At 46.7% G+C, this 19,421-nt stretch overlaps 1 pseudogene; it reads left to right on the forward strand.

The window, feature by feature from the left end:
* Positions 1 to 11,417, forward strand: part of LOC148133959 (beta-1,3-galactosyl-O-glycosyl-glycoprotein beta-1,6-N-acetylglucosaminyltransferase 3-like) — a 41,449-nt pseudogene extending 30,032 nt beyond the window's left edge.
* Positions 11,418 to 19,421: the final 8,004 nt, after the last annotated feature.

Genomic DNA, 19,421 nt, shown 5'->3' on the forward strand with positions numbered 1-19,421 from the left:
CCTGAAAGAGCATCTCAGCCCAGGCTGGGACGTGGGTTATTGGGCTTGGCTGGCTCTGTGTTCTCTCTGGTTGTAGGTTCTCTGATCCAGACTGCACACCATCGCGATCCTCTCGTTTACTTCACCCGGCAACACCGGTCCAGGAACGGCTGAAGAGAAGCAGAGACCGGGGAAGGAAACGCCTGTAGCCAGGCAGGCAGACAGGAGCGAGAGGAGCCCGGACTCCGAGAGAGAAACAACGGAACATTGGCTGGGTTTCATCCAGAGGAGGGCGGGAGGAGTTACCGAGAGAGAGAGAGAGTTACCGAGAGGGGGAGGAGAGGAGTTACTGAGGGACAGACGGAGAGGGAGGAGTTACAGAGAGAGACGGAGAGAGGGAGAGAGGAGTTACCGAGAGAGAGAGAGAGAGGGGTTAGTGTGTGTGTGAGAGAGAGGAATTACAGACAGAGGGAGTTATAGAGAGAGAGGAACGAGAGAGGAGTTATAGAGGGAGAGGGAGGAGAGGAGTTACTGAGGGAGAGGGATGAGTTAGTGGAGGAGAGGGATTACAAAAGGAAAAGGGGGTATAGAGGGAGAGGGGTTACAAAGGGGTAACGGAGAGAGGGAGAGGTATTAAAGTGGGAGAGGAATTCCAGAGGGAGAGTAGTTCCGGGGGGAGAGGGAGTGAAAGTTGGAGTCATTCGTTGAATCTTGGGGAAAAGGGAAGATAAGAGTCTAACAAAGAGAGGGGACTGGCTGCTGCGACCTCTCCAGCAAATTGCAGTCACTCCTTCCCTAAGGCCTGGTGGAGGTAATGCTGCCCAGCACAGAAAGCATCCATTCTGCATTTGCCTATCGCCAATAGGCTGGGGACACTGCCCTCTAGAAAGTGTCATGCCCAAGCTGAGCCAGCGTTGTACCCGCTGGTTGTGCCTCAGATCAGCGCTGTGTGTGCTCAGTGTGGTCTTGTTGTGTCAATGGCTGCTGGTCCAGAGAGGAGGGGGCCGGCTGACCCTCAGGAGGTGGAAAGGGCCCTCTTCAACTCCATTACTGTCTCCCTCAAGCACCAAGCCATCACTAGGGAGATTATCTGAATATGACCCGAAATTGCAGATCGTTTGTGAGGGCCCGCAAGTTTATCACTGTCCCCCTGAGCCCTGAGGAGGAACACTTCCCCTTGGCTTACTCCATGGTCATCCACCAGAGCATTGAGATGTTCGAGAGGCTTCTACGGAGCATTTACACCCCACAGAACGTCTACTGTATCCACGTGGACTGCAAATCCCCAAGTCAATTTCATGCGGCCGTTTGGTCAATCACTTCGTGTTTCCACAATGTCTTTGTCGCAGCCAAGCTGAGTGGGTCACCTATGCTGGCTGGAGCAGAGTTCAGGCAGATCTCAACTGCATGAAGGAGCTGCTGGAGAGTCCTGTCCCCTGGAGGTACTTCATCAATGTGTGTGGCCAAGACTTCCCCCTGAAGACCAACCGGGAGATAGTCCGCAGCCTCAGAGCTCTGAAGGCTCCAACGTGATTGAGTTGGATCCTGCACCAGGGTTCAAAAAGGTAACCGCCTTCCTGTCTGCTGGACCTCTCTTCATCCAAGTGTTTTCCAGCCTCCCTCCCTCCATCATAGAACATAGAACAGTACAGCACAGAACAGGTCCTTCAGCCCATGATGTTGTGCCACCCACTGATCCTCATGCATGCACCCTCAAATTTCTGTGACTATATGCATATCCAGCAGTCTCTTAAATGTCTCCAATGATCCTGCCTCCACAACTGCTGCTGGCAATGCACTCCATGCTCTCACAACTCTCTGTGTAAAGAACCTGCCTCTGACATCCCCTCTATACTTTCCTCCAACCAGCTTAAAACTATGACCCCTCATGTTAGTCATTTCTGCCCTGGGAAATAGTCTCTGGCTATCGACTCTATCTATGCCTCTCATTATCTTGTATACCTCAATTAGGTCCCCTCTCCTCCTCCTTTTCTCCAATGAAAAAAGTCCGAGCTCAGTCAATCTATCTTCATAAGATAAGCCTTCCAGGCAGCATTCTGGTAAACCTCCTGTCAACCCTCTCCTAAGCATCCACATCTTTCCTATTATAGGGCGACCAGAACTGGACGCAGTATTCAAAGTGCGGTCTAACCAAAGTTTTATGGAGCTGCAACAAGATCTCACAACTCTTAAACTCAATCCCTCTGTTAATGAAAGCCAAAAGACCATATGCTTTCTTAACAACCCTGTCCACTTGGGTAGCCATTTTAAGGGATCTATGTACCTGCAGACCAAGATCCCTCTGTTCCTCCACACTGCCAAGAATCCTATCCTTAATTCTGTACTCAGCTTTCAAATTTGACCTTCCAAAATGCATCACCTCTCATTTATCCAGGTTGAACTCCATCTGCCACCTCTCAGCCCATCTCTGCATCCTGTCAATGTCCCGCTGCAACCTACAACAGCTCTCTATACTGTCAACGACACCTCCAACCTTTGTGTCGTCAGCAAACGTGCTGACCCATCCTTCAATCCTCTCATCCAAGTCATTAATAAAAATTACAAACAGTAGAGGCCCAAGGACAGAGCTCTGTGGAACACCACTCACCACAGACTTCCCGATACCTCTCTCTCATCTCTCTCTCTCTCTCTCTCTCTCTCTCTACCCCCTCCAGTCCTTCACTCCCGACTGTACAAAGAGAGACAGGGTTGTTAAAACTGTTCAAAGGCAGGGAGGTTCAGAATGTACAAAGGAATATAAAGTGGATGGAGAGTTGAGCTGCAAACAGAGTAGAAGGGCAATTGACATTTCAGGTCAGAAACTTTCATCAGAATGGAGGGAGAGGAAGGGGCTGCAGAATAAATTGGGGTGGGGGGGCTGGGGAAAGGTGGGTGTGATGGCGATAGGTGGATGCAGGGCGGAGGTGGCTGTGATTGGTCAGTGAGTGGGGTGGTGTAGATGGGTGGAAAGGAAGATGGTCAGGTGAAAGGGATGGGGTGGAAATAGAGGGCTGGGCCTGGGATGAGGAGGGATATAGGGATATAGACTGATTACGAGAGTATACAGAAATGTAGGTAGGTTAAGAGTGTAGGAGAAAGTGAGGACTACAGATGCTGGAGATCAGAGATAAGAGTGTGGCACTGGAAAAGCACAGCAAGTCAGGCAATATCTGAGGAGCAGAAGAATCAATGTTTCGGACATAAGCCCTTCATCAGGAATGAGGCTTGTGGACCAGAGGGCTGAGAGATAAGTGGGAGGTGTGTGGGGCTGGAGGGGCGGTGGGGGGGTGGGGGGAGGTAGCTGGGAATATGATGGGTAGATGAAGGTGAGGGGTCGGGTGATGGGTCAGAGAGGAGGATGGAGTGATAGATGGGAAGGAAGATGGACAGGTCAGGAGGGTGGTGCTGAGTTGGAGGCTTGGGATTTGATAAGTTGGGGTGGGGAAATGAGGAAACTAGTGAAATCGACATTGATCTGCATGGTTGTAGGGTTCCAAGGTGGAATATCCAGACGACAGCTGGTAAGGGTTTGGTGATGGAGGAGGCCCAGGACCTGCATGCCCTTGGTGGGAGGGGGAGTTAAAGTGTTCAGCCACGGGGCGGTGGGGTTGGTTGGTGTGGGTGTCCCAGAGATGTTCTCTGAAACAATCTACAAGTAAGTGTCCTATCTCCCCGATGCACAGGAGACCACATTTGGTGCAATGGATGCACTAGATGACATTGATGGATGTACAAGTAAATTTCTGTCAGATGTGGAAGGATCATTGTTGTGGTTGTGTTCGCCGAGCTGGGAATTTGTGTTGCAGATGTTTCGTCCCCTGTCTAGGTGACATCCTCAGTGCTTGGGAGCCTCCTGTGAAGCACTTCTGTGATCTTTCCTCCGGCATTTATAGTGGTTTGAATGTGTCGCTTCTGGTTGTCAGTTCCAGTTGTCCACTGCAGTGGTCGATATATTGGGTCCAGGTCGATGTGCTTATCGATTGAATCTGTGGATGAGTGCCATGCCTCTAGGAATTCCCTGGCTGTTCTGTTTGGCTTGTCCTATAATAGTAGTGTTGTCGCAGTCGAATTCATGTTGCTTGTCATCTGCGTGTGTGGCTACTAAGAATATGTCATTTCGTGGCTAGTTGATGCTTATGGATGCGGATCGTTAGCTGTCTTCCTGTTTGTCCTACGTAGTGTTTTGTGCAGTCCTTGCATGAGCAAAACCAATGTAGTGTATAAAATCCTATGCAAGGACCTTGGACGGAGGTGAGGGGGGAGGTGTGGGTACAGGTTTTGCACTTCTTTCAGTGGCAAGGGAAGGTGCCAGGAGGGGAGGGTGGGTTGGTGGGGGGTGTGGATCTGACAAGGGAGTTGCAGAGGGAATGGTCTCTCAAATGCAGATGGAGTGCAGAGGGAAATATGTCCCTAATGGTGCGGTCTGTTTGTAAGTGGCAGAAGTGATGGAGAATGACGCAATGTATCCAGACGTTGGTGGGATAGAAGGTGAGGACCGAGGGGTTCTGTCCTGTTGCGTTGGGAGGGGTGTGGTTCAAGGGTGAAGGTACAGGAAATGGAGCAGATGCACTGGAGGGCATTGTCAACCATGTGGGAGAGGAAATTGTGGTCTTTGAGGTAGGATCCCATCCGGGATGTTCTGTGGTGGAATTCGTCCTCCTGGGAACAGATGCAGCAGAGGCAGAGAAATTGGAAATAAGGGATAGTGTTTTTACAGGGAGCAGGGTGGGAGGGGGTGGAGTCCAGGTAGCTGTGGGAGATGGTGAGTTTGTAGTAGATGTCCGTGGTTAGTCGTTTGCCAGAGTTGGAGACGGAGAGTTCCAGGAAGGAGAAGGTGATGTCCAAGATTGTTTGGGTGAATTTGAGGTCAGGTTGGAAGGTGTTGGCAGAATTAATGAACTTTTCAACCATGCAAATACAAGATAGTGCCAATCCAGTCATTGATGTAGTGGAGGAAAAGGTGGGGAATGGTGCTGATGGATGTAGAGGCAGGCATAGTTGGGGCCCATGCGGGTGCCCATGGCTACCCCTTAAGAGTTAAGAGTGAACAAAAGAAAGTAAGTTCGGTTCAGAGCATGTAAAGGATTGTTCTGTGGTTGATAGTGAAATAGTCTCACAAACTCGGTTGAGTTTTTTGAAGAAGTAACAAAGAGGTTTGATGAGGGCAGAGCGGTAGATATGATCTATATGGACTTCAGTAAGGTATTCAACAAGGTTCCCCGTGGGAGACTGATTAGCAAGGTTAGATCTCATGGAATACAGGGAGAACTAGCCAATTGGATACAGAACTGGCTCAAAAGGCAGAAGACACAGGGTGGTGGTGGTGGTGGTGGAAGGTTGTTTTTCAGACTGGAGGCCTGTGATCAGTGGAGTGCCACAAGGATCGGTGCTGGGCCCTCTACTTTTTGTCATTTACATAAATGATTTGGATGCGAACATAAGAGGCACAGTTAGTAAGTTTGCAGGTGACACCAAAATTGGAGGTGTAGTGGACAACGAAGAGGGTTACCTCAGATTGCAACACGCTCTGGACCAGATCTAGAACCTGAACTACAAATCTTCTCAAACCTTGCTGATATATTACTATCATATATATTGAGTTACAGTAAAAAAATGTTGTCTTATGTGCTTTACAGACAGATATTGATAGGTTAAGTTGGCAAAAATGTTGGCAAATGGAGTGCAATGTGGGAAAATGTGAAGTTGTTCATTTGGAAGGGAAACCAAAAGAATAGAATATTATTTAAATGGAGAAAGTTTTGGAAAGCTGCAACACAAAGGGGCTTGGGGGAACTTGTGAATGAAACATGGAAAGCTTGCACACGGGGTCAGCAGGTAATTGGGAAGACTAATGGAATATTGGATGAAAACAGAAATTTCTGGAGAGACTCAGCAGCTCGGGTAGTATTCGTGGAGAGGAAATAGAGTCAATGTTTTGAGTCTGGTGACCTTTCTTCAGAACTGAAGTGGAATGTTTGCCCTTATTTGAAGGGGGATTGGAGCATAAAAGTCAGGAAGTCTTATTGCAACTGTGCAAGGTGCTTGGAGAGCACATCCGAAGTACTGTGAACAGTTTTGGTTACCTTCTTTAAGAAAACATGTTGTTTCATTGGAGGAAGTTAAGAGAATATTCACTAGGATGGCCCCCATTATGGAGGGATTGTCTTAAAAACAAAAGGCTAAACAGGATTCTACTCACTGGAGTTTAGAAGAATGAGAGGTGACCTCATTGATATGGACAGGATTAAGGGGCTTGACTGGGTAAATGCTGAAAGGATGATTCTCCTCATGGGAGAGTCCAGGACCAGGGGGGGTATTGTCTCAGAATAAAGGGGCACCAGTTTAAGACTGAGATGAGGTGGAATTTCCTCTCTCAGAAGGTTGTGAATTTTTGAAATTCCTTGCCACAGAGAGCTGTCCTTGTATATATTTAAGGCTCAGATGGATAGATTCTTGTTCAGTTGGGGAAGTACGTGTTACGGGGATAGGGCAAGAACTTGGACTTGAGGAATGTTGAATCAGTCATGATTCTAGTAAAGCTGGCTTAAGGGACCAAATAGCTGACTCCTGTCCCGACTTGTTAATGATTTTACATTTACTGATGAACCTGTTCAAAGATGTTATCGCACAACTCTGGAGCAGAAGGGACTTGAACCTGGGTCTCCGAGGTTCACACCGCATGGGTCCTGGTTCACTTTATGTTGTGCACTTGCCATTGATGCTGGTAGTTATGACTGCAATTCGCACCAACCTGCCTTAGATCAAATTAATGAAGCGAAGCCAGTGCAGGTTTGCGAAAGGTAAGTCTTCAACTTGCTTAAGAGATATGGATCCTTGGTTACAAAGGGGGAGATAGTTTATAAAGGGGATGCAGAAATGTGGATAGTGGAACAGGTTCAAAAGGGCCAATGGCCTGCTCTTGTTCCTTGTACGTATGGGATCAGGTCTCTATGTTTTTTCCAAATTACATTGATGAAGTAGAATGAAGTAGAATTTGAATGCAGAGAATATTGTCTGAACTGGATTCAATGAAGTATTTCACTAGGCACTCGATAAAAACAGGGTAAAAACCTTCCTGATGAAGGGCTTTTGCCCGAAACGTCGGTTTTGCTGCACCTTGGATGCTGCCTGAACTGCTGTGCTCTTCCAGCACCACTAATCCAAAAACTAGATAAAAACAGCTGGACAACAAAATTGACAACACAAGCCCTAATTCATGGATCTTGTTTTGGACGGGAGGTTGGGAGGTGGGAACGTTCCACACAGCTGGGACATATAAACATCAAGACCCGAAGCAGAAGAAGATGATTTGGCCCTACATCAGACCCACCATGCTATATGATCATGGCTAACCCTCTATCTCAATGCCATACTAAGACTTTCTCCCATGCCTTTGATGCTTTTGAAACCTAAACATTTGTCAATCGCATTCTTGGATATATTCAATGACTCAATCTCCACAGCTTTCTGTGGTACAGAATTCCATAACTTCATTATTCTATAAGTAAGAAATGTTTCCACATCTCAGCCCTAAATAGATGACTGCTTTTATTCAATATGTCAGTGATATCAATCTTGGAGTTTGTGGCAAAATGCTTATATTCAGGGCAGTGATAAACCTGGAAGATTGGCAAATGGTGAGGATGACGTGAATTGTCCAGAGCTACCAGAATGAACAGATGGCATCCAGTCAGAGGTGAATACAGAAGAGTATAAGGTGATATGTTTTGGGAGAAGGATGTGGAGAGGTAATAGAAATGTAATGGCACAATTGTAAAGAGTGCGCAGGAATAGAGGGATCTGGCGATAAACATTCATCAACATTAGAAGGTGGAGGAAGCCGTAAGAGGGTAGAAAAGCAGAAGGCTTCATAAGTAGAGGCATTGATGCCAATAAATGGTTGAGTTATGCTGCATGTAGAATTGGTTTAGCCCCAGTTGGATTGTTGTGGTCATTTCTGGTCACTACAAAACAATTTGATAGCCCTCAGGACAGGGAGAAGAGGAGATTTCGCAGAATGGTGCCAGGGTTTAAGTTGGATGGCTCAATTGGAAAGGTTAACGATGCTCCCATTGGAACAAAGGATATTGGGGTGAGGTTTATTCAATGGGTACAGGATGAGCAGGAGGTAATGAAGACAAGGAAATATACTTCACTGTTCACCGATTGTACAAGTGCAATGGAATGCAGATGTGAGATTTTGGGTTAGAGGCATGGTGGGGAGATCTGAGGAATTGAAACACAAATGAAGCCTAAACAACATTTGTACGAGATTATGGCAAGCTCTGATGTAAGTTGGATAAAAAAAAAAGATCTGCTCCCATACATACAAGGAACAAGAGTAGGCCATTGGCCCTTTTGATCCTGTTCCACCATCGACATTCCTGCATACCATCAATAATCTATCCCCACCTTGGTAACCAAGGATCTACATCTCCCATGCATGATGCCACAAGCACCGAGAATAAAAGATATCTTTTGACACAATGTGAATAAAGTATCTTGTGTCTTGCAGAAGGGGTGGCACAGTGGCTCAGTAGTTAGCACTGTTGCCTCACAGTGCCAGGCACCTGGATTCGATTCCAGCCTTGGGCGACTGTGGAGATTGCACATTCTCCCCATGTCAGCGTGGGTTTCCTCCGGGTGCTCTGGTTTCCTGCCAGAGTCCAAAGATGTGCAGGTTAGGTGAATTTGTCGTGCTAAATTGCCCATAGTGTTTGGTGCATTAGTCAGGGGTAAATATCGGATAGGGTAATGGGTGTGGGTGGGTTGATCTTCAGAGGATTGGTGTGGACTTGTTGGGCCAAATGGGCTGTTTCCACACTGTAGAGAATCTAATGTGTGGTGTCCTTCACTCTGAGGGAGGAGCTTTGGATTCAAGTCCTACTCCAGGAGCTGATGGCCATAGGAAGGTGTCTTCATTGCTATTGTGAGACACCCAAGGGTATGAGCCAAGTGCTGCAAAATGGGATGAGAATAGTTCGGAGCTTGTCTTTTTGACCAGTGCAGACACAATGGGCTGAAGGGCAACTTATTATTTTGGTGCTCTAAACCTCAATAACCAAAGAGCACGGAGTCATAGCATCATACAGTATAGAACAGACCCTTCAGTCCAATCTATCCGCACTGACCAGTCATCCCGATCTGACCAAGTCCCATTTGCCAGCCTTTGGCACATATCTCTCGAATCTATTCCTAGTCATGTACACATCTGGATGCCTTTTAAATATTGTCATTGTACCAGCCGCCTCCACCACCTCTTGGTAGCTCATTCCAAGCACACATCACCCACTGCATGAAAAGGTAATCCCTCAGGTCTTTCCCCTCTCACCTTAAACCTATGCTTCTAGTTTTGGACTCCCCCACCCTTGGGAAAAGACCTTTAGCTATGCAGCCGACGTGGAAGGAATCAAAATGGGGCAAGAACAGAAAAGGAGGTCAGCTAAACAATTCTGAGCAGCAACAGAAAAGTGCAGCCAAGCCTGTTTGCAAGCTAGCTAGCTTACTGAAACTGGCTCCAGTTAAGTGAGAAGGCAGGAAGACTGAAACAACACTCAATAGGTGTTGTAGAAGTTTAAGGTCAATGATCTAACATCATGTACCTAGATCAGGATCTGATTGATCAGTTGTGTTGATAAGGCTTGGAATCAAAACGTAATTCATGAAAGGGGAACGCTGATTTGTGTATAAAGGTGTGATTGCAACTGCCTGTTTCAGACTCTCCAGGCAAAGGTGGTCTTTGACCTGGCAGATTGAGTCTTCTTGCATGTATGTGATAAAGGAAGCTGTGTGAAGTGTACTATCATCCGGCTGATCATTTCAACATCTATCCATGCCCCTCCTGATTTTATAAAATTCTGTAAAGATACCCCTCAGCGTCAAACGCACCAGGGAAAATAGCCCCAACCTATTCAACCTCTTACTGTAGCTCAAACCCTCCAATCCCAGCAATATCCTGGTAAATCTTTTCTGCACCCTCTCAAGTTTAACAACATCCTTTCTTTCGAAGGGCGACCAGAATTGTATGCAGTATTTTAAAAGTGGCCTCATCATGTCCTCTACAGACAATAGATAATAGACAATAGGTGCGGGAATAGGCCATTCGACCCTTCGAGCCAGCACCACCATTCGTTATGATCATGGCTGATCATCCACAATCAGTATCCTGTTCCTGCCTTATCCCCATAACCCTTGATTCCACTTTCTTTCAGAGCTCTATCCATCTCTGTTACAGCTGCAACATTACATCCCAACTCCTATACTCAATGCACTGACCAATGGAGGTAAAGGCATCAAACACCTACTTCACCACCCTGTCTATCTGCAATGCAACTTTCAAAGAACTATATCCCTGCACACTGTATCCTTCTCTCTGAGACAAAAGCTCTGTGTTCAAGTCCCACTCCAGGAATTGATGACCACAGGAAGGTGTTCCATTGCACTAGTGAGGCATGAAAGATGATGTTCCCAGTGCTGGGAAATGAGACTGGAGTAGCAAGGAGCCTGGTTTTTGCCAGCGCAGACATGGTGGGCTGAAGGATCTATTTTTGTGGTGCTCTCAACCTTTATGACCAGAGGCCACAGCTTGAAGTGTACTTTGGGAGCTAGATGCACTGGGAGAGTTTGAGGATGAGTTTTATGTTTGCTCAGCGAATGAGCATTGGGAGATGGTTTGGAAGACGGATATGGGGAAATAGACAGGTGACTGGCACTAGGCAATAGGAGTGAGAAAAACCTGAGGGGCTGAATGGCCTTGTTCTCCACTGTAAGGTGAGTAACTGAGAGAAGGAATGTGCATGGATCTTGCTGGAGCTGGGGGCGAGGAGAGTGCAGAGGAGTTGGGGAGGGAAAAAGCCACAGGCAAAGTTGAAAAGCTATCATTTCTACTTTCTCGTCTCTCTCTCACCCTCTCTTGCGCTTGCCTTTTAGAAACGTTGGCAATACCACCACGATACCTTTGACCATGCTGTCTTGACGGTGCAACTGAAAGACCAGCCAAACATCAGCACCTCCATCTTTGTGGGCAGCGCCTACTTCGTGGCTTCCAGAGAGTTTGTCGGCCATGAGTTTGCCAGTGCCGAGATCCAGGCCTTCCTCAAGTGGTCGGAGGACACCTACAGCCCGGACGAGCATGTGTGGGCTACCCTGCACAGAATGCCAATGTACTCGGCTCCATCCCGTACACCCAAGGAGTCACCAGGACACTTGGCCGGGCAGTAAAATGGTCCTTTGAGGCTGGTGACATTGCGAAGGGTGCTCTGTACCCTCCCTGCACAGGAGGGGCAGGAAATCTACAGTGGGTGGTCCATCAAAGACGTTTTTTTGCAAAGAAGTTTGACCCCGACATGGACAACATGGCAATATAGTGCATGGAGGAATATCTCCAAAACAGGACACTTGGTAAAACTGGGGCTGTGTTGGAGGTTGGGACAGAGTAAACCTCGGCGATGGTGGTAGGGGTGGTGGGTGAGACATCGGAAACACTGAGAGACTGGGCGCTGTGAAACTGGGCACTGTGAGACTGTATACGATACCACTGGCTGCTGTGGAGGCCAGGCACTGTGAGACTGCATGCTGTCACATGGCCACTGTAACACGAGGCAGTGTGAGGCTGGGCACTATGGAGATTGGATATCTTAATACTATCCACTGTAACACTGGGCACTGAGACTTAGCACTGTAACATTAGTTACTGTGAGGGTCAAACTGTGTGGTGCTGGAAAAGCATGGCAAGTCAGGCAGCATCCGAGGAGCAGGAGAACCGATGTTTCAGGTTCATCAATAATGTGGGGGAGTAAGGGGGTTGAGAGATAATTAGGGTGCGGTGGGGCTTTTGGGGAAGGTAGCTGGGAAGGTGCTTGGTAAATCCAGCTGATGGGGTGATTGTGATTGGTTGGTGGGGAAGGTGGAACATATAGGTAAAAACAATGACTGCAGATGCTGGAAACCAGATTCTGGATCAATGGTGCTGGAAGAGCACAGCAGTTCAGGCAGCATCCGAAGAGCTTCAGCAAAATCGACGTTTCAGATTCCTGATGAAGGGCTTTTGCCCGAAACGTCGATTTTGCTGAAGCTCCTTGAATGCTGCCTGAACTGCTTGCTCTTCCAGCACCTTTGATCCAGAAGGTGGAACATATAGTTGGGAAGGAAGATGGACAGGTCAAGAGGGGAGAGCTGACTTGGAGGGTTGGATCTGGGATGAGGTGGGGGGAGAGGAGAGATTTGGAAACTAGTGACGTCAATGTTGATGCCATGTGGTTGAGGGTCCCAAGGCAGAAGATGAGGTGTTCTTCCTCCAGTTGTCAGATAGCTTGGATTTGGTGGTGCAGGAAGTGTCATTGTGGAGTGGGAGGGGAAGTTGAAGTGGTTGGGCACAAGTCAATGGGGTTATTTGTGCCCAGTCTCACAGGGACACATCCACCAATAATACTCAACACTGCACGAGTGGGCACTGCATTACTGGAACACTGCACGAGTGGGCACTGCATTACTGGAACACTGCACTAGTGGGCACTGCATTACTGGAACACTGCACGAGTGGGCACTGTACAGCTGGACACTGCAAGATCAGTGCTGTGACCATCACTATTTTTTTATTTTTATCATTTTGGTTTGGAATTGAGTCCAAATTGAGAATTGAACTTTGAACAGTGGCTAGTTCTTCTTTAAAAAAAACTGGAGAGACAAAAGACTGATAGGATCTGGCCAGGAAAGGCAATTCAGGTGAATTACTGCTCTCTGAACACAGCAGACATTTCAGCACCGAGATATAGTTCTGCTCAGGAACTGACAGCTGGATGGATATTGAATGGGTCAGTCAGTAAGAGGAATGCTGCCAGGCAGGTAACCACAGAGAATGGTGAGAAAAAAGCAAAAACCATGAGTGACCTCGCTCTGACTGGATTTTGGGCTTGGTGGATGTGCTTCTTTGGAAGCTGCTGGACTGGTCTGGTCTTCTTTTTGGTTTGACTTTGTCTAGTTATTTCCCCAGTTGTCAACTTGTCAAAAGGTCAGAGATGAGAATGTGAGTCTTCGGGAATGAGTGTTAGTCTCCACAGGTCTGCAGAATTTGTTCGCATTGGCTGGTGACTTTAAGTTCAAACATGGTGTACAGTTCTTGTGACTGTAATACAACCCAGCATCAAAGGATTTCATGATGGCCTACTATTGATCATTGAAACTGTTATCAACTGGCAAATTAAAATTTTTGAACAAGTTTATCTCTTAACTGTCTACTGGTGTGCGAATTGGGGGGGGGGGGGGTGCATGGGTTTATGATCATCTGTGTTATGCTAGATTGACATAATAAATTGTTAATTTCTGTTTAAGTTATAAACTTGATATCCAAGATCTGTTATTTGTAAATTCTGGTTAGGAACAATTGAACGATCTTGAGGGTCATTGAATGGTTGAATGTCACTGTGTTGCAAATCCAGTGATCGGGAGGTTGGTTTTGGTTCAGCTTCATTTTCCTGTGTCACTCCGGACACTGTACCTCTGGGCACAATAACTCTGGACATTGTCACTCCCTGTATGACATTGTCAGTCCTGACACTCCAACGCTTGACACTGTCACTCTGGTTCCAACACTGTCACTCTGGACACTATCACTAGATACTGCGAGACCAGACTGTGACCCTGGACAGTGTAATGCTGGACATTGCAATGTCAGCTGTGTTAACTATAGACACTAACACCGGAAATGAAAACAGTCAAAAAGAAAACAAATGAGATAGAATCTACTTGTAGAAATGGGAACTAAATGGGACTGAGTGAGAATGATTATGGCTGTTTAATGAACAGAAATCAGAACACTGCAATAATGTCCACATCTAAGTGAGGGTTTCGTGGGGGTTTGTATAAAGAATACCAGATATGCGGGAGTGGGTTTCAGACTGGAATCTAATCAAGGGGTTCAGGGTGGTTTCTGTACAAATGACGGAAGCTGACCTATGTGTGTGAATGTCCCGTGTTAATCTAACATTCAGGGATTGTTTAATGGAGCTTGCTTCATATTTCAAGGACTCTCCATTTTATCCATCTCCCACCAAAATTGACAGAGCAATGACAGCAGAAGCTATACAAAGAGAAATGCTGCCACTGTGATGCCACATGTAATGCCATCTGTATACATCCAGGGTAGGAACAATCCTGGGATTGATAAGAGTAAATCTCCCTCCACTCCATCCTCATCAAACACTCCCAGGACAGAGACAGAATGGTGTTAGGTACAGAGGAAGAACTCACTTCAACATTGTTCCCATGATTGTTCCTTTGGCTATGGGTTTGAAATGCCATCTCCACATGGTCATTGACTATAGATCTGTCTCTGAATTTTGTTTCATCATTTAGGGATGTATTCAGCCCAGTGAGCACTCACAGCTCTCTCTCCCTCATAGGCATAGACAGTGTGTTTGTCTCTCCTCTTCTGTCTCCCTATTTCTCTCCCTGTGTGTATCTCTCTCTCTCTCTCTCTCTCTCTTTGCCTCTCACTTCTCTGCCTCCCTCCCTCATCGCTGCTTTCTGTGGGTTTTCTGTGGGTTCGTGACACCATTGCGATGTTAAGAGAGACTGTACCATGAATGTCACAGTGTTTGCTGTGCCCTGGAGGGTGGAGGGCTAGCTGGTGGGCAGTAAACAAGGTCATTTCCAGGTTGGTGAGCTAGTACCACCCCAGCCTCAAATTTACCTGCACCGTCTCAGACTCCTCCCTCCCCTTCCTCGACCTCTCCATTTCTATCTCGGGCGACCAACTCAACACAGAAATTTACTACAAACTGACTGATCCCACAGCTACCTAGATTACACCTCCTCCCACCCTGCTCCCTGTAAAAATGCCATCCCATATTCCCAATTCCTTCGCCTCCGCCGCATCTGCTCCCTGGAGGACCAATTCCACTACCGAACAACCCAAATGGCCTCTTTCTTCAAAAACCGCAATTTCCCCTCCGACGTAGTCGACGACGCTCTCCACCGCATCTCCTCCACTTCCCGCACCTCCTCCCTTGAACCCTGCCCCTCCAATCGCCACCAGGACAGAAACCCACTGGTCCTCACCTTCCATCCCACCAACCTCCGGATACATCGTATCATTCTTCGTCATTTCCGCCACCTCCAAACAGACCTCACCACGAGGGATATATTTCCCTCCTCACCCCTATCAGCGTTCCGGAGAGACCACTCCCTCCGCGACTCCCTCGTCAGGTCCACACTCCCCACCAACCCACCCTCCACTCCCAGCACCTTCCCCTGCAACCACAAGAAGTGAAAAACTTGCACCCACACCTCCCCCCTCACCTCCCTCCAAGGCCCCAATGGATCCTTCCATATCCATCACAAATTCACCTGCATCTCCACACACCATTTACTGTATCTGCTGCACCCGATGTGGTCTCCTCTACATTGGGGAGACAGGCCGCCTACTTGCAGAACGTTTCAAAGAACACCTCTGGGACACCCGCACCAACCAACCCAACCACCCCGTGGCTGAACACTTTAACTCCCCCTCCCACTCCACCAAGGACATGCAGGTCCTTGGCCTCCTCCATCGCCAGACCTTGGCCACACGACACCTGGAGGAAGAGCACCTCATCTTCCGCCTAGGAACCCTCCAACCACACCCGATGAATGTAGATTTATCCACCTTCCTCATTTCCCCTCCCCACACCTTATCTCAGTCCCAAACCCCAGATTCAGCACTGCCGTCTTGACCTGCAATCTTCTTCTCGATCTCTCCGCCTCCACTCCCTCTCCGGACTATCACCTTCACCCTCACCTCCTTCCACCTATCGTATTCCCAGCGCCCCTCCCCCAAGTTCCTCTCCCCCCCCCCCTCTTACCTCAGCCCGCTTGGCACACCAGTCTCGTTCCTGAACAAGGACTTATGCCCGAAACATCGATTCTTCTGCTCCTCAGATGCTGCCTGGCCTGCTGCGCTTTTCCAGCACCACACTTTTCAACTCCAGTCTCCAGCATCTGCAATCCTCACTTTCTCCGAGTTAGTACCCAGTGGGGCTGCCTGAAGGGTCACTGCTAAAGACACAGGCACTTGTAATTGATAGCAATGAGTAGCTGAAGGAACAAATGTAATGTTTCCAGGTTCACTGAAAAGACCTACAGTGGGTGGGAGAGAAAGCTGTGGGGACGACCAAAGATATGGGCAACTTCATTGAGTGAGGAAGGAATTAGCAGATGGAATATAATTGTCAGCAGATACTTCCAAACTAACTTAGTGACTGATTAAAATTCCCATTCTTTGCCCAGTCCATCCTTCTACACCCAAAGGTGATTTGTCCCTGTGGGACAGCAGTGTAGGTCAAACTGCAGGATATGAAGATGGGAACTGTGAAGTGTTCCCAGACTGAGCCACAACATGAGGAGCACAAGGATTGAGATGATTATTCTGTCGTGTAAGTTGAATGAGTTTTGGAAACAGGGTCCCTGTGATTTACAACACTATAAACCTGGCAGCATCCAGAACCAGAGGAATCACAGATGGAAGTGGGAAGGGACTGGGCAAGGGCAGAAAAAAATCAAGTAAATGTTCTGGGGACATGAGTTTGAATCCTACCGTGGCAGATGGTGGGAATTGAATTCCATTTCAGGGGAAAAGGAAGGAGTCTTCCCCATTAAAACATTGTTGTGAAAACCCGTCTGATACACTCATGTGCTTTAGGTAAGGAAATTTGCCATTTGACCTGGTCTGGCTTACATGTGACTCCAGACCCACAGCAATGTGCTTAACCTTTAACTATCCTCTAGGCAACTGGGGATGGACAATAATGCCGGCCCAACCAATGATGCTCCCATTTGTGAGCAAATTTAAATAAAGTTCTCCAGCTCCGGTACCCTCCTGGTAATCTTCCTGTGCCAACTCTCCAAGATTGATGAATTCTTTGGCAATGCAGTTCAGTTCAGTTCCCAGTTCCAACATTTATCTCAATTAACAGGGTTTGTGTAGCTTTAATTTTTAATGTTTGCTTTAATGATTAATTGCATTAGGTACTTATCTGTGATTGTCACTCAACTTGTCAAAGATTATAGAATCCCTACACTGCAGAAAGAGACCATTTGGCCCATTGAGTTTGCATCGACCCTCCACAACCCAGGCCCTGGTCATGACACAGGCTGCTTCAGGCACAGCCAACTCCATTTTCACCTGTAGCTCCATGATCAGCTTGTCTTTCTCCCTGCCTCACAATTATTCATCCCTTTGTCTGCCAGACTGCTCTTTTCTCTCTTTTTCTGGGCTCCATCTATTGGAGGAGTGGGACACAAGTAAGTTGTTCTCTCTTACTGGTTCCCTTCATGTGAGTTTCAGGTCCATCTCCTCACAAATTGACGAATTTGGTCCCCAGTATTGCTACTGCGAATCTGATACTTCCCAGTCAGAATCTGTTCTCCGTCCTTGCCATTTGAAGCACGTCTTTGAGGTGGTGTTTAAAGGGCAATCAACATTTAGGAGTGAAGTGATGTAATAATCAGCAAAAACAAACTTGATCATGTCTGTCTTGCTACCAGTTGTTAGGAAGAAGTACTTTACTGTGTTCATTTGTTAGGAAGAAGTACTTTACTGTGTTCATTGTGTGTTTGGCCAATTTCAATGTCGAAGCTGAAACCGAATAGCATTCCTGTTTTCATTCCTCACTCATGTCTGAAACATACATCTTTAATCACACATTAAATAGTTCTGACTGATATATCATGTCTTCTGAAAACACTTCTGGGCCAGACCAGGTAAGATTCCCAGACTCCCTTTGGTGAAGGACATGAGTGAAGCAGATGTGTATTTATAGCAATTGGTGTTTGGTTATATTGGTGTATTTATAGCAATTGGTGTTTATTGCAATTGAAACTAACTTTCAATTCCAGATGGATTAATTATTTGAGATTAAATTCTGTCAATTGCTGGTATTTGTATCCTGGGTTACTGCATTAAAAATCCAGTGAGGTTCCCCAGTCCAACTACATCACAATTTACATTATTCCCCAAATATCAACACCTTAGTTTCCTACAGCACTATCTGTGTGTGCAGCAGCTCATTCAATTCTCTCTCCCCCACCATTTACACCATTTGTTACTGTGTACCTGCTACAGTTTAATTTCAAAATGCATGCATTTCAGTTGGAAAAATACAAATGATTCTGTAATTTTAACTTTATTAATTGGTTGGTTATTAATCATTTATTTCATTCTTAGATTATGGAGTAATCAGTTCATTTCAGATGGAAAGAGGTAGCTCTAATCACTGAGATAATGCAGGGCTGGTGTCTGAGTATTTGTGTGATCAAAGGATCAAGAAGTTGCCAACTATTTGGACTCGAGATTACAGTGTGGTGTATTTCTCTCACCTCTATAAAGGATAAAGCAAAACACATGAGACATTACACTGACTCAAGAAAAGCAATTCCTGGAATTCTGAAATAAAATGGGAGCAAAGTGGAGTCTTCTTTGTTTCAACAAGACTCAGTAGAAAATTTCAGCAGCAGCTGGTGAGCGTTGGGTTGTGAGTTATAGTCACTGTCAAGCACAGGGAGATGGAGCTGTGATTGTGAAGGTTTTATAGAGTCCTAGATGTCTACAGCATGGAAACAGGCTTTTTGGCCCAATTTGACGATGCCACTCAGTTTTCACTGTTAAATAGTCCCATTTGCCTGTGTTTGGCCCATATACCCCCCCCCCCCCCCCCCCCCAGTTGACCCTCACTCCCAGAGAATATGGATAAAGGGGACTCAGTAATAGCAGTGCCACTGAATTTCATGCTAAAATGGTGAAACTTAACAATAAATCTCTAAACAGAAAGTAATCCTTCATGTCGAGGAAACAGCAGTAATGAGGTGAGATGATGTAATGCATGTGGGCAGGACAAACAAGACAGGGAAATACACGATGAACAATAGGACCCTGGGAAGCATTGACAATTAGAGAGATTTGTGGTGAATGTACACCAGTCTCTGAAGGTAGATAAAGAATGGAGATAATATACTTGCTTTTATTAGCCTGACATCTTGTTTCTGTCCTTGGGATTTTCACTTGCAATCTCTTCCTTCCTTGAACTCTCTTTTTCTCATTCCCTCCCTCTGACTGTCACTATCTCATTCTCTGTTGGTTCTTCTCTTTTTCTCTCAATGCATTTTCTCTCCCTCTTTCTCCCTGGGCCCTCTGCTCTGTCCCATGGCAGGGAAGGGGGATTGGGAAGATTTGGACTTAGTGCCACATGTTGCTGTACAGTTAATGCAGTAGGATACACATTTCCCCTATCTCTCCCGGGTTTTACCCTCACTGTTGTCCAAACCGGGCCAGGGGGTGCAGGGATGAGTGGAAGGGGCATATAGCACCTTTCTCATTGTGTGTGTGATCGGTTGGCTGCAGACTGGAATCTTGCTGTGCATTACAGCAGTCAGTCAAAAGACCAGTAAGTCTCTGAACATACTCTTCATGT

The sequence above is a fragment of the Chiloscyllium plagiosum genome, unplaced genomic scaffold (assembly GCF_037043375.1).
Source record: "Chiloscyllium plagiosum isolate Xiang-an unplaced genomic scaffold, Cpla_swu_hap1 HiC_scaffold_162, whole genome shotgun sequence".
Classification (NCBI taxonomy): domain Eukaryota; kingdom Metazoa; phylum Chordata; class Chondrichthyes; order Orectolobiformes; family Hemiscylliidae; genus Chiloscyllium; species Chiloscyllium plagiosum.